The following is a 14,525-nucleotide window of genomic DNA, read 5'->3' on the forward strand; positions in this document are numbered from 1 at the left end:
AGTATCAATGGATATTATTCCGGCCTGACCGAGAACCGACAGCTGAATTCCGCTATGCTGTGACAGAGCATATGCAATCGCTTTCACTGAGAGGATGGGAGGTAGCCATTGACAACGGTGAAACCCTACACGAGCTTGCCATGGAAAGGAGTAAGAAGGATTGGATGAAGACAGTAGGAAAGCAGAGAGACGGAAGGGAAGGCATCTTCATGCGCTTATCTGAAGTTCCTACCAATGAATTACATAAGTATCTCTATCTTTATCTTTTATGTTATTTTCGTTCATCACCATATACATTTGAGTCTGCCTGACTAAGATTTGCAAGATGACCATAGCTTGCTTCAATACTAACAATCTCCGTGGGATCGACCCTTACTCACGTAAGATATTACTTGGACGACCCAGTGCACTTGCTGGTTAGTTGTGCGAAGTTGTGTAATGCCATGGAATTGAACTACCAAGTTTTTGGAGTTCATGACCGGGGATTATGAGAGTTGTGAAAAGTATTGTTCACAATTTCGCGCACCAAGTTTTTGGCGCCGTTGCCGGGGATTGTTCAAGTTTTGAGCAAGCTCTTTGTCCGGTAACATCAGTGCCAAAATCCGGCAACAGCACCAAGTTTTTGGCGCCGTTGCCGGGGATTGTTCAAGTTTGGACAACTGACGGTACATCTTGTTGCTTAGATTAGGTATTTTTTTTTTCGAAATTCTTGAAGACGAATTCTAGAGTTTCATGATGATTTGTTGAAATCTGGCTGGCTGGGAAGCCATGTCTAATCTCATTGGACCGAGGTTTCAACTTATCATCACAAGAGCTTGTTGATTTTTATCAATCTTGCTTTTGGAGCAGTGATCTGCTAAGGCTTGGCTGGCCTTTGGCCATGTCTAGTGTTTTGGACCGAAGCTTTCTTTGAAAGCTTGGCTGGCTGTGAAGCCATGTCTAATTCCTGGACCGGAGTCTTAGACTAGCATTGCACTGATTCCTGGAATTCTCATTAAGAATTTTGATATCTTTTTCCACTTAATTTTCGAAAAACACAAAAAAAAAATTCAAAAAAATTTCATAAAAACCAAAAATATGTTATGTTCCTTGTTGAGACACTAGTCTCATCTTAAGTCTGGTGTCAATTGCATACATTCATTCATGTATCTTAAGGATCTTCAAGTAATTCTTGATGATTTCTTACTCTGATCTTTGAATTCTTTTGGCTTGAGTGTTTATGTGTCTCATATAGTGTCAGTAGTATACAAACTGCTAAGTTTGGTGTCTTGCATGCATTGTTATTTCATTCTTGTTGCATTTTGATTATTAAAAAATCCAAAAATATTTTTAAGTTGTGTCTTTTCAAGTCAATAATACAAAGAATTGAAGATTCAGAACATGCTGCAGAGGAATTATACAGAAAAAGCTGAGCATTCAAAAATGCCCAGTGAAGAAGACAGACTGGCGTTTAAACGCCAGCCAGGGTACCTGGTTGGGCGTTTAACGCCCAAAGAGGTAGCATTTTGGGCGTTAAACGCCAGAATGGAGGCCATTCTGGGCATTTAACGCCAGGATGGCAAAGGGGGAAGATTTTGTTTTCAAATCAATTTTTTTTCAAGTTTTTTAAGTTTTTCAAAATCAAATCTTTTTCAAATCATATCTTTTCAATCAAATGTTTTCAAAATCAATTTCTTTCCTTTTTCAAAGATACTTACTAACAATTAATGATTTGATTGAACATCTCAAATATGTTGCCTTTTCTGTTGAGGAAGGTTTAATGTTTGAATCATATCTTTTCTTGTTAGACAAGTCATTGATTTTCAAAATCAAATCTTTTAAAAAAAATTGTTTTCAAAACATATCTTTTAAAATTGTTTTTAAATCAAATCTTTTCAATCATATCTCTTTAATCACATCTTTTTCAAAATAGTTTTCAATCAAATCTTTTTAACTTCTAATTTCAAAATCTTTTTCAAAAATCACTTGATTTCTTCTCCACTTTCAATTTTCGAAAATTATCAATCAATTTTTAAAATGTTTTTGACATCTTTCTAATTAATTTTCGAAAATTCTCTTCCCTCCTTCTCACATCCTTCTATTTATGGAGTACTACTCATTCTTAATGCACAATTCGAACTTTATCTCATCAAGTTCGAATTCTTCTACCTTCTTTCTTCTATTTTTCTTTTCCTCTGACACCTCAAGGAATCTTTATACTGTGACATAGAGGATTCCACATCTTCTTGTTCTCTTCTCTTTCATATGAGCAGGAGCAGAGACAAAGGCATTCTTGTTAAAGCTGACCCTGAACCTGAAAGGACCTTGAAAAGAAAGCTAAGAGAAGCCAAAGCACAACTCTCTTTAGAGGACCTGACCGAATTCTTCAAAGAAGAAGAACACATGGCAGCCGAAAACAACAACAATGCCAACAATGCAAGGAAGGTGCTGGGTGACTTTACTGCACCTACTCCCAACTTCTATGGGAGAAGCATCTCTATCCCTGCCATTAGAGCAAACAACTTTGAGCTTAAGCCTCAATTAGTTTCTCTAATGCAACAGAATTGCAAGTTCCATGGACTTCCATTGGAAGATCCTCATCAGTTTTTAGCTGAGTTCTTGCAAATCTGTGACACAGTCAAGACTAATGGGGTTGACCCTGAGGTCTACAGACTGATGCTATTCCCTTTTGCTGTAAGAGACAGAGCTAGAATATGGTTGGACTCACAACCTAAAGATAGCCTGGACTCTTGGGAAAAGCTAGTCAATGCCTTCTTGGCAAAGTTCTTTCCACCTCAAAAATGGAGTAAGCTTAGAGTGGAAGTCCAAACCTTCAGACAGAAGGATGGGGAATCCCTCTATGAAGCTTGGGAAAGATACAAACAATTAATCAGAAAATGTCCCTCAGACATGCTTTCTGAATGAAGCATCATAGGTATTTTCTATGATGGTCTATCTGAACTATCCAAGATGTCTCTGGATAGCTCTGCTGGAGGATCTCTTCATCTGAAGAAGACGCCTACAGAGGCTCAGGAACTCATTGAAATGGTTGCAAATAACCAATTCATGTACACTTCTGAAAGGAATCCTGTGAACAATAGGACTAATCAGAAGAAAGGAGTTCTTGAGATTGATGCTCTGAACGCCATTCTGGCTCAGAACAAGATATTGACTCAACAAGTCAATTTGATTTCTCAAAGTCTGTCTGGAATGCAAAATGCACCTGGCAGTACTAAGGATGCTTCATCTGAGGAAGAAGCCTATGATCCTGAGAACCCTTCAATGGAAGAGGTGAACTACCTAGGAGAGCCCTATGGAAACACCTATAATTCTTCATGGAGAAATCATCCAAATTTCTCATGGAAGAATCAAGAGAGACCTCAACAAGGTTTCAATAACAACAATGGTGGAAGAAACAGGTTTAGCAATGGCAAGCCTTTTCCATCATCTTCTCAGCAACAGACAGAGAGTTCTAAGCAGAATACCTCTGACTTAGCAACAATGGTCTCTGATCTAATCAAAACCACTCAAAGTTTCATGAATGAAACAAGGTCCTCCATCAGAAATTTGGAAGGACAAGTGGGTCAGCTAAGCAAGAAAATTACTGAACTCCCTCCTAGTACTCTCCCAAGCAACACAGAAGAAAATCCAAAAGGAGAGTGCAAAGCCATAACCATGGCCGAATATGGAGAGGAAAGAGAGGAGGTGGACGCCACTGAGGAAGACCTCAATGGGCGTGCACCAACCTCCTCTGAGTTCCCCAATGAGGAACCATGGGAATCTGAGGCTCAAAATGAGACCATAGAGATTCCATTGGAATTACTTCTGCCATTCATGAGCTCTGATGAGTATTCTTCCTCTGAAGAGGATGAGTATGTCACTGAAGAGCAAGTTGCTAAATACCTTGGAGCAATCATGAAGCTAATGACAAGTTATTTGGAAATGAGACTTGGGAAGATGAACCTCCTTTGCTCACCAAAGAACTGGATGACTTGTCTAGGCAGAAATTACCTCAAAAGAGACAAGATCCTGGGAAGTTTTCCATACCTTGTACCATAGGCACCATGACCTTCAAGAAGGCCTTGTGTGACTTAGGGTCAAGTGTAAACCTCATGCCTCTCTCTGTAATGGAGAAGCTAGGGATCTTTGAGGTGCAAGCTGCAAGAATCTCACTAGAGATGGTAGACAACTCAAGAAAACAAGCTTATGGACTTGTAGAGAATGTTTTGGTTAAGATTGAAGACCATTACATCCCTACTGATTTCATAGTCCTAGAGACTAGGAAGTGCATGGATGAATCTATCATCCTTGGCAGACCCTTCCTAGCCACAGCAAAGGCTGTGATTGATGTTGATAGAGGAGAGTTGATCATTCAAGTGAATGAAGAATCCTTGGTGTTTAAGGCCCAAGGATATCCCTCTATCACCATGGAGAAGAAGCATGAAGAGCTTCTCTCAAAGCAGAGCCAAACAGAGCCCCCACAGTCAAACTCTAAGTTTGGTGTTGGGAGGCCACAACCAAACTCTAAGTTTGGTGTTGAACCCCCACATTCAAACTCTAAGTTTGGTGTTGGGAGGTCCCAACATGGCTCTAAGTATCTGTGAGGCTCCATGAGAGTCCTCTGTCAAGCTAATGACATTAAAGAAGCGCTTGTTGGGAGGCAACCCAATGTTTTATAATTAACTATTTCCTTTTGTTATTTTATCTTTTTTGTAGGTTGATGATCATAAGAAGTCACAAAATCAATGAAAAAAGCAAAAACAGAATGAAAAACAGGAAGAAAAACAGCACACCCTGGAGGAAGATGTTGCTGGCGTTTAAACGCCAGTAAGGTTAGCTGTTGGGCGTTTAACGCCCAGTCTGGCACCATTCTGGGCGTTTAACGCCAGAAAGGGGCACCAGACTGGCGTTAAACGCCAGAAAAGGGCAAGAACCTGGCGTTAAACGCCAGGAATGGGCACCAGCCCGGCGTTTAACGCCAGAAATGGCTCAAAACGTGATTTTGAGCAACATTTGGTGCAGGGATGACTTTTCCTTGACACCACAGGATCTGTGGACCCCACAGGACCCCCACCTACCCCACCACCACTCTCTCTCTTCTTCCCCCATTCACCAATCACCTCAATACCTCTTCCCCAAAAACCCTTCACCTATCAAATCCCATCTTTCTCTTCACCACTCACATCCATCCTTCATAAACCCCACCTAACCTTCCATTCAAATTCAAACCACTTTCCCACCCAAACCCACCCATAATGGCCGAACTCCATCTCCCCTCTCTCCTATAATACCCTTCTTCATTCCTTCATTTCACACAACCTAAACACCACTTCTCCCCTTCTTTGGCCGAATACAAAGCCATCCCTTTCTCCCTCATTTCTTCTTCTTCTACTCTCTTCTTTCTTCTTTTGCTCGAGGACGAGCAAACCTTTTAAGTTTGGTGTGGTAAAAGCATTGCTTTTTGTTTTTCCATAACCATTTATGGCATCCAAGGCCGGAGAAACCTCTAGAAAGAGGAAAGGGAAGGCAAAAGCTTCCACCTCCGAGTCATGGGAGATGGATAGATTCATCTCAAGGGTGCATCAAGACCACTTCTATGAAGTTGTGGCCTTGAAGAAGGTGATCCCCGAGGTCCCCTTTTCACTCAAAAAGGGTGAATATCCGGAGATCCTCCATGAGATCCGAAGAAGAGGTTGGGAAGTACTTACCAACCCCATTCAACAAGTCGGAATCTTGATGGTTCAAGAGTTCTATGCCAATGCATGGATCACCAAGAACCATGATCAAAGTGTGAACCCGAATCCAAAGAATTATCTTACTATGGTTCGGGGGAAATACTTGGATTTCAGTCCGGAAAGTGTGAGGGTAGCGTTCAACTTGCCTATGATGCAAGAAGATGAACATCCTTACACTATAAGGGTCAACTTTGATCAAAGGTTGGACCAAGTCCTCACAGTCATATGTGAAGAGGGCGCACAATGGAAGAGAGATTCAAGAGGCAAGCCGGTTCAATTGAGAAGGCATGACCTCAAACCCGTGGCTAGAGGATGGTTGGAGTTCATTCAACGCTCAATCATTCCCACTAGCAACCGGTCCGAAGTTACTCTAGACCGGGCCATCATGATTCATAGCATTATGATTGGAGAAGAAGTGGAAGTTCATGAGTTGAAGTTGACATAGAAGGAGACACCCCCATTGATGAGGACAAGCCCATCACCAAGAAAAGGATGGAGCACACAAGAGACCCCTCTCATCATGAGATCCCTGAGATACCTCAAGGGATGCACTTTCCTCCACAAAACTATTGGGAGCAACTAAACACCTCCCTAGGAGAATTGAGTTCCAACATGGGACAACTAAGGGTGGAGCATCAAGAACACTCCATCATCCTCCATGAAATTAGAGAAGACCAAAGAATCATGAGGGAGGAGCAACAAAGACAAGGAAGAGACATTGAGGAGCTCAAGCACTCCATAGGATCTTCAAGAGGAAGAAAGAGCCGCCATCACTAAGGTGGACCCGTTCCTTAATTTCCTTGTTCTTTATTCTTCTGTTTTTCGAATTCTATGCTTATGTTTATCTATGTTTGTGTCTTGTGATCATTAGTGTCTTAGTGTCTATGCCTTAAAGTTATGAATGTCCTATGAATCCATTACCTTTCTTGAATAAAAACGTGCTTAATTGAGAAAAAAAGGAAAGAATTGCATGAATTTTGAATTTTATAATAGTTTAATTATTTTGATGTGGTGGCAATACTCTTGTTCTCTGAATGTATGCTTAAACAGTGCATATGTATCTTGAATTTGTGGTTCATGAAGGTTGGCTCTTGAAAGAATGATGAAAAAGGAGACATGTTACTGAGGATCTGAAAAATCATTAAAAATGATTCTTGAAGCAAGAAAAAGCAGTGAATACAAAAAAAAAAGAAGAAGAAAAGAAAAAAAAACGAAAAAGAAAGAGAAAAGAAAAGAAAAAGAAAGAATAAAGTTGTGATCCAAGGCAAAAAGAGTGTGCTTAAGAACCCTGGACACCTCTAATTGGGGACTCTAGCAAAGCTGAGTCACAATCTGAAAAGGTTCACCCAATTATGTGTCTGTGGCATGTATGTATCCGGTGGTAATACTGGAAGACAGAGTGCTTTGGGCCACAGCCAAGACTCATAAAGTAGCTGTGTTCAAGAATCATCATACTTAACTAGGAGAATCAATAACACTATCTGGATTCTGTGTTCCTAAAGAAGCCAACCATTCTGAATTTCAAAGGATAGAGTGAGATGCCAAAACTGTTCAGAGGCAAAAAGCTAAAAGCCCCGCTCATCTAATTAATACTGATCTTCATAGATGTTTTTGGAATTCAGTGCATATTCTCTTCTTTTTCTTATTTGATTTTCAGTTGCTCGAGGACAAGCAACAATTTAAGTTTGGTGTTGTGATGAGCGGATAATTTATACACTTTTTGGCATTGTTTTTAGTATGTTTTTAGTAGTTTTAGTTGAGTTTTTAGTATATTTTTATTAGTTTTTAGTTAAAATTCACTTTTCTGGACTTTACTATGATTTTGTGTGTTTTTCTGTGATTTCAGGTATTTTCTGGCTGAAATTGAAGGTTCTGAGCAAAAATCTGATTCAGAGACTGAAAAGGACTGCAGATGCTGTTGGATTCTGACCTCCCTGCACTCGAAGTGGATTTTCTGGAGCTACAGAAGCCCAATTGGCGCGCTCTCAACGGCGTTGGAAAGTAGACATCCTGGGCTTTCCAGCAATATATGATAGTCTATACTTTGCCCAAGATTTGATGGCCCAAACCGGCGTTCAAAGTCACCTCAAGAAATCCCAGCGTTAAACGCTGGAACTGGCACCCAAATGGGAGTTAAACGCCCAAACTGGCATAAAAGCTGGCGTTTAACTCCAAGAAGAGTCTCTACACGAAATTGCTTCATTGCTCAGCCCAAGCACACACCAAGTGGGCCCGAAAGTGGATTTTTATGTCATTTACTCATCTATGTACACCTTAGGCTACTAGTTTTCTATAAGTAGGACCTTTTACTATTGTATTAGAGGACTTTTGGTAGCTATCTTCGTTTTACGCTATCTTAGATCATTGGGAGGCTGGCCATTCGGCCATGCCTAGACCTTATGCTTATGTATTTTCAACGGTGGAGTTTCTACACACCATAGATTAAGGTGTGGAGCTCTGCTGTACCTCGAGTATTAATGCAATTACTATTGTTCTTCCATTCAATTCCGCTTGTTCTTGTTCTAAGATATCACTTGTTCTTCAACTTGATGAATGTGACGATCCGTGACACTCATCATCATTCTCACTTATGAACAAGGTGACTGACAACCACTCTTGTTCTACAAGCAACCAAGGCTCTAGTGAATATCTCTTGGATTCCTGATTGCACGATGCATGGTTGATCGCCTGACAACCGAGTGCTCGCCTGACAAACGAGCCAACCATTCCGTGAGATCAGAGTCTTCGTGGTATAGGCGAGAACTGATGGCAGCATTCAAGAGAATCCGGAAGGTCTAACCTTGTCTGTGGTATTCTGAGTAGGATTCAATGACTGAATGACTGTGACGTGCTTCAAACTCCTAGCAGGCGGGGCGTTAGTGACAGACGCAAAAGTATCAATGGATATTATTCCGGCCTGACCGAGAACCGACAGCTGAATTCCGCTATGCTGTGACAGAGCATATGCAATCGCTTTCACTGAGAGGATGGGAGGTAGCCATTGACAACGGTGAAACCCTACACGAGCTTGCCATGGAAAGGAGTAAGAAGGATTGGATGAAGACAGTAGGAAAGCAGAGAGACGGAAGGGAAGGCATCTTCATGCGCTTATCTGAAGTTCCTACCAATGAATTACATAAGTATCTCTATCTTTATCTTTTATGTTATTTTCGTTCATCACCATATACATTTGAGTCTGCCTGACTAAGATTTGCAAGATGACCATAGCTTGCTTCAATACTAACAATCTCCGTGGGATCGACCCTTACTCACGTAAGGTATTACTTGGACGACCCAGTGCACTTGCTGGTTAGTTGTGCGAAGTTGTGTAATGCCATGGAATTGAACTACCAAGTTTTTGGAGTTCATGACCGGGGATTATGAGAGTTGTGAAAAGTATTGTTCACAATTTCGCGCACCACCTAGTATGTGGTGGTTGATATCTTGCTTGAGGTTGGGAGTGTGATTGTTGATTAGGTTGTGAGTGGGGCGGGTTTTGTAGTTGATATGATTGGTAATGAGGTTGAGGTGGTTGATATTAAGGTTGTTGGCCTTGAGAGGGTTAGGGATAATAAACTTGTTGAGTTGAAAAGGTTGAGCTTGAGAGGGTTGATTCCATTTTTTATTTGTGTTGTCTCTCTACCCTTGACTTTGGTTCCCTCGATAGTCGTAAGATCCTTGATTGTTTTGGTTGAAATTGGACCTTTGTGGATAAGAATTTGCCACCACCAATGTGTTGTTTTCTTGGATTTGGGGGCATTCATCGACGTAGTGACCATTGCAAGCACAAATACCATAAGATCTAGTAGGTCCTTCAATCCTAGGAGGTTGAGGTGGATGGTACACGAAATTGTTATCACCAGGCATGACTCCAAAAACTTGGTGCACAATACCATGATTCACACGTCTCTTCACAACTTCGCACAGCTGACCAGCAAGTGCACTAGGTTGTCCAAGTAATACCTTACGTGAGTAAGGGTCGATCCCACGGAGATTGTCGGCTTGAAGCAAGCTATGGTCATCTTGTAAATCTCATTCAGGCGGATTCAAATGGTTATAGAGTTTTGATAATTAAAAGATAAATAAACATAAAACAAAGATAGAGATACTTATGTAATTCATTGGTGGGAATTTCAGATAAGCGTATGGAGATGCGTTATTCCTTCTAAATCTCTGCTTTCCTACTGTCTTCATTCAATCATTCATACTCCTTTCCATGGCAAGCTGTATGTTGAGGATCACCGTTGTCAATGGCTACCTCCCGTCCTCTCAGTGAAAATGGTCCTCTACGGTTTCTGTACGACTAATCAACTGTCAGATTTCTCGTCTCGGATGAAAAATACCAGGCACAGCTACCGCATGGCTAATCAGCAGTTGGTTCTCGATCGTGTCAGAATAAGATCCAATGATCCTTTTGCGTCTGTCACTACGCCCCACAGTCGCGAGTTTGAAGCTTGTCACAGTCATCCCTTCCCAGATCCTACTCGAAATACCACAGACAAGGTTTAGACTTTCCGGATCTCAGGAATGCTGCCAAATATTTCTAGCCTATACCATGAAGGTTCTAATCTCATATTCAAATGCCCCATTGTCAGAGGGGAGTCGATGTGAATCGTTGATTAGAAACCCAAGAGTTATACACTCAAGCGATTGCAGATAGAACGGAAGTGGTTGTCAGGCACGCGTTCATAAGTGAGAATGGTGATGAGTGTCATGGATCATCACATTCATCAGGTTGAAGTGCGAGTGAATATCTTAGAATAAGAATAAGTTTGAATTGAATAGAAGAACAATAATACTTTGCATTAATACTCGAGGAACAGCAGAGCTCCACACCTTAATCTATAGTGTGCAGAAACTCCACCGTTGAAAATACATAAGTGATGAAGGTCCAGGCATGGCCGAATGGCCAGCCTCCAAGTCTAAGGAAAAATGTTCCAAAGATGATCTAAGGATAATCCAAAGATGTTCCAAAAGATATTCCAAAAGATGTGAGTACAATAGTAAAAAGTTCTATTTATACTAAACTAGTCACTAGGGTTACAGAAATAAGTAAATGATGTAGAAATCCACTTCCGGGCCCACTTGGTGTGTGCTTGGGCTGAGCATTGAAGCTTTCATGTGTAGAGACTTTTCTTGGAGTTAAACACCAGTTTTTATGCCAAGTTGGGCGTTTAACTACAGCTTCTATCCTGTTTCTAGCGTTTAACGCCAGAATAAGGCAGGAAGTTGGCGTTTGAACGCCAGTTTGCGTCGTCAAAACTCGAGCAAATTATGGACTATTATATATTGCTGGAAAGCCCAAGATGTCTACTTTACAACGCAATTAAGAGTACACCATTTGTGTTTCTCTAGATCCAAAAAATCCATTTCGAGTGCAGGGAGGTCAGAATCCAACAACATCAGCAGTCCTTTTTCAGCCTCTGAATCAGATTTTTGCTCAAGTCCCTCAATTTCAGCCAGAAAATACATGAAATCACAAAAAAACACACAAACTCATAGTAAAGTCCAGAAATGTGAATTTTGCTTAAAAACTAATAAAAATATACTAAAAAGTAGCTAGATCCTACTAAAACTACCTAAAAACAATGCCAAAAAGCGTATAAATTATCCGCTCATCAGTGGAGCAAGAAACATTGGTGAAATTTGTTGACTTTGAGTAATTTTTCTTAGCAAAATCGTCATTTCACTAAGTGTCTTGGTCAAGATAGCATCACCAGAAGGTGAGACTTCACTTATAGCCTTTGGTTGGGTGTTTCTTGCCCTTAGATGTTGAGTTGAGTCCGCCAAATCTGCAATGACTTCCCAAGCTTCTTCTGTGGTCTTCTTTTTAGTGAGAGATCCTCCACTTGAGGCGTCAATGACTAGCTTGTCTTGAGGGACCAAGCCTTGGGAAAAGTAGCTTATGAGCACCAATTCAATAATGCGGTGGTGAGGGCAAGACTCCAACAACTTCTTAAATCTTTTTCAATACTCATAAAGTGTTTCTCCATCTCTTTGCATGATACATGAGATTTCTTTCCTCAAACGATCCGTCTTTTGAGGTGGAAAGAACTTCTCAAGAAACTCCTTTCGCAATAAATTCCAATTAGTGATCACTTCATCAAATTGGGTGTAAAACCATTCTTTTGCTTTTTCCTCTAAGGAGAAACGGAAAGCAAAAACCATCATAGCTATCTCATCCGAGCCATGCCTTCTCGCAGTCGAGCACACAACTTGAAAATCTTTCAAGTGCTTGAGGGGGTCTTCACCCAGCAAACCATGATATTTCGGAAGTAAGTTGATCAAACCCGTCTTGAGTTCAAAGTTCTCATCTAAATCCAGGTAACGAACTTGTACTGGTTGCAAAGTGATGTCTGGAGCTCCGGCCTCTTTGAGGGGGATTCTCCGAGGTGGTGCTGCCATGTTGTTATCACCTGATTCACTCACAAAAATTTTAGCACTTCCAACAGAAGAATACAAGATTCTCTCATTAAATGAAGAATGAGAATCACAGTTAGAAATTGACGGTGAATCGGGTCGCTCTCCAAGAGAATCCGATTCACTATGCACAAATTCTAACTGGTGCCGAGCTTGCCTAAAATGAGTTAAAGTCCTTTCTATTTTAGGATCAAAAGAGGCCAAGCTCGGGTCTGAAAGTGACCGTGTCATTCAACTGAGGAATCATAGAAATCATGCAATTATCAAAACAAAGCAAGAGTAAGAGAGTAAATAAAAAGCAATTTAATAGTCAATAACTACCAAAACTATCTAAATAAAGGTACTAGCTACCAATTAGTGTCAAGTGAAACAAAAATCAAGTATTCACACTATTCACATATTCACAACAACCAAAGTTATAGCACTCATTGCTCTAAGCTCCCCGGCAACGGCGCCAAAAACTTGGTGGAGGTCGGATCGTCGGTTAGGAATTTCTCAAGAATGAAGATTGCATTGCAAGTATAGCCCCAACCGACAAGGTGACCTTCGACCAAAGTTTAGAATAGAGATGTCACAATTCAAACCAAATTAACCGGGAGTAGGATCCCGAGTCATCTTTCCAAGGAACTAGTGACCATAAGTTCACAAGTTTGGTTGTGAATTCGGGGGTTTTCAATAATGAAGCAAACAATTAAATAAATTAATGAACAATCAAAATTACAATTAATGAACTAATAAATGAATTAAAGACTATCAATGCAGTAAGAACAAGTAAAGCTCAAAAAATGATGGAAGTGTAACATAAATAGAACCTTGGCTTAGGTTGAGTTAGTAATTTCCTTCCTTGTCATAACCACAACTATGATAATTATAATGGATTAATCTCACCTAGTTAACCCTTAACATCGAAGAGTAAGTCAAGTGAGCATAATTGTTCTTAATCCACAAATCCTAGCTAACTTACTAATTACCTTAGTAAAATGCTAGCGTTAGTGGAAACAATAACAACTAACAATCCAAGAATTATCACTAAATGTTGGACATTATGACTCTAGTATCCTATATACTCATTTTTTCCAAGCTAAGGAGTGAAAATTTACTCCATATTCAAAATTGACATTTCCACAAACACTTGGTGGGCATAATCACCAAACATAGCCATATTACAAAAATACTTAAAACTATGAGCAATTAATGAACAAAATCAACAATGGTAACTCAAACAAACATGGATTAACCAACAATTATCAAATTCATCAACTAGAAATCAAAATTACAAAAGTGTTTATATATAAACAAAGTGGCTTAAACTATAAGAAAGTGTAGCTCAAGTATTGAAATTAAAGATAAACTCAAGAAATACTTACAATGGAAGAAAGTTAGAATCCAAGATCAAAAATGGAAATTGCAACTTGTAATATAAACCCTAATTAAACTCTAAAAAAGTTGAGAGAAAAACCTCAGAAAAACTAAAACTAAAAACTTCTAAAACTATCTAATAATGTTCCTAATGTTATGCTATGGTCATCTCATGCTTGCCCCTTTTAATGAAGTCACACTCTGGTATTTGTAACTAAGGATACTGGCCGATTCTCATTCTGTGCATACGCATAGGTGATTGTGAGTGCGCATACTCTGAAATGCTTTTCTCCTTTGTTTTCTCCATGTTTTCTCCCAATTTCATGCTTCTTTTCCATTCTTATCAAGCCATTCTTACCTATTACACCTGAAATCACTCATCAAAACCATCAAGATATTGAATGAAATGAAAGTGGAATAAAATTGATTAAATTAAGCACAACAGAGCATGTTTTCACAATTAGGCACAATAGAGAGAGAAAAACACAAAAGCATGCTATTTAAATGAATAAATCTGGGTTTATATAATGAAATCCACTCAATTCAACCCAAAATTTATCATCAAATATGGATTCATCAGCCACTTATATTAGAGATGCCGAAAAAGAGATTGCGATCTTCTGATATGAGGGGTCAAAGTAGGAGAAAGTGTTAAAGGAGGCAAAGTCAAAGGTTGGAAACCTAAATGAGTTTGTGAAAGTTCTTAGGGAAGAAAAATAGAGCTTGCAAGCCAAAGTTAAGACACTAGAAGAGGCAAAAGCGGCTTCCAATGTTAGGGAAGAGAAGCATAAGAAGCAAGTTTCAGAGCTTATGCAACAACTTGACAATCTCTCCCTTTTAGTTAGAAAGGCCGAATAGGCTGCTGTGGACAGAGCCTTTGATATGAAAAGAATATGCTGGACCAGATCAAACTTATAGCTCCCGACTTGGATGTCTCCAAAGTTAGGGTCTTTAAAAAGGTGGTGGATGGGAAAATAGTTGATATAATATAATTTCCCTTTGTTAAATTTCTAAGTGTATTCATGTAGTGAA

General features: G+C 39.8%; 1 non-coding gene across 1 annotated transcript; it reads right to left on the reverse strand.

The window, feature by feature from the left end:
- Positions 1-2,787: 2,787 nt before the first annotated feature.
- LOC130937914 (small nucleolar RNA R71) lies at positions 2,788-2,895 on the reverse strand. The gene has a single exon (XR_009069105.1). It is a non-coding gene; the product is annotated as a small nucleolar RNA R71 (small nucleolar RNA).
- Positions 2,896-14,525: the final 11,630 nt, after the last annotated feature.

This window comes from Arachis stenosperma, chromosome 6 (assembly GCF_014773155.1).
Source record: "Arachis stenosperma cultivar V10309 chromosome 6, arast.V10309.gnm1.PFL2, whole genome shotgun sequence".
Lineage (NCBI taxonomy): Eukaryota > Viridiplantae > Streptophyta > Magnoliopsida > Fabales > Fabaceae > Arachis > Arachis stenosperma.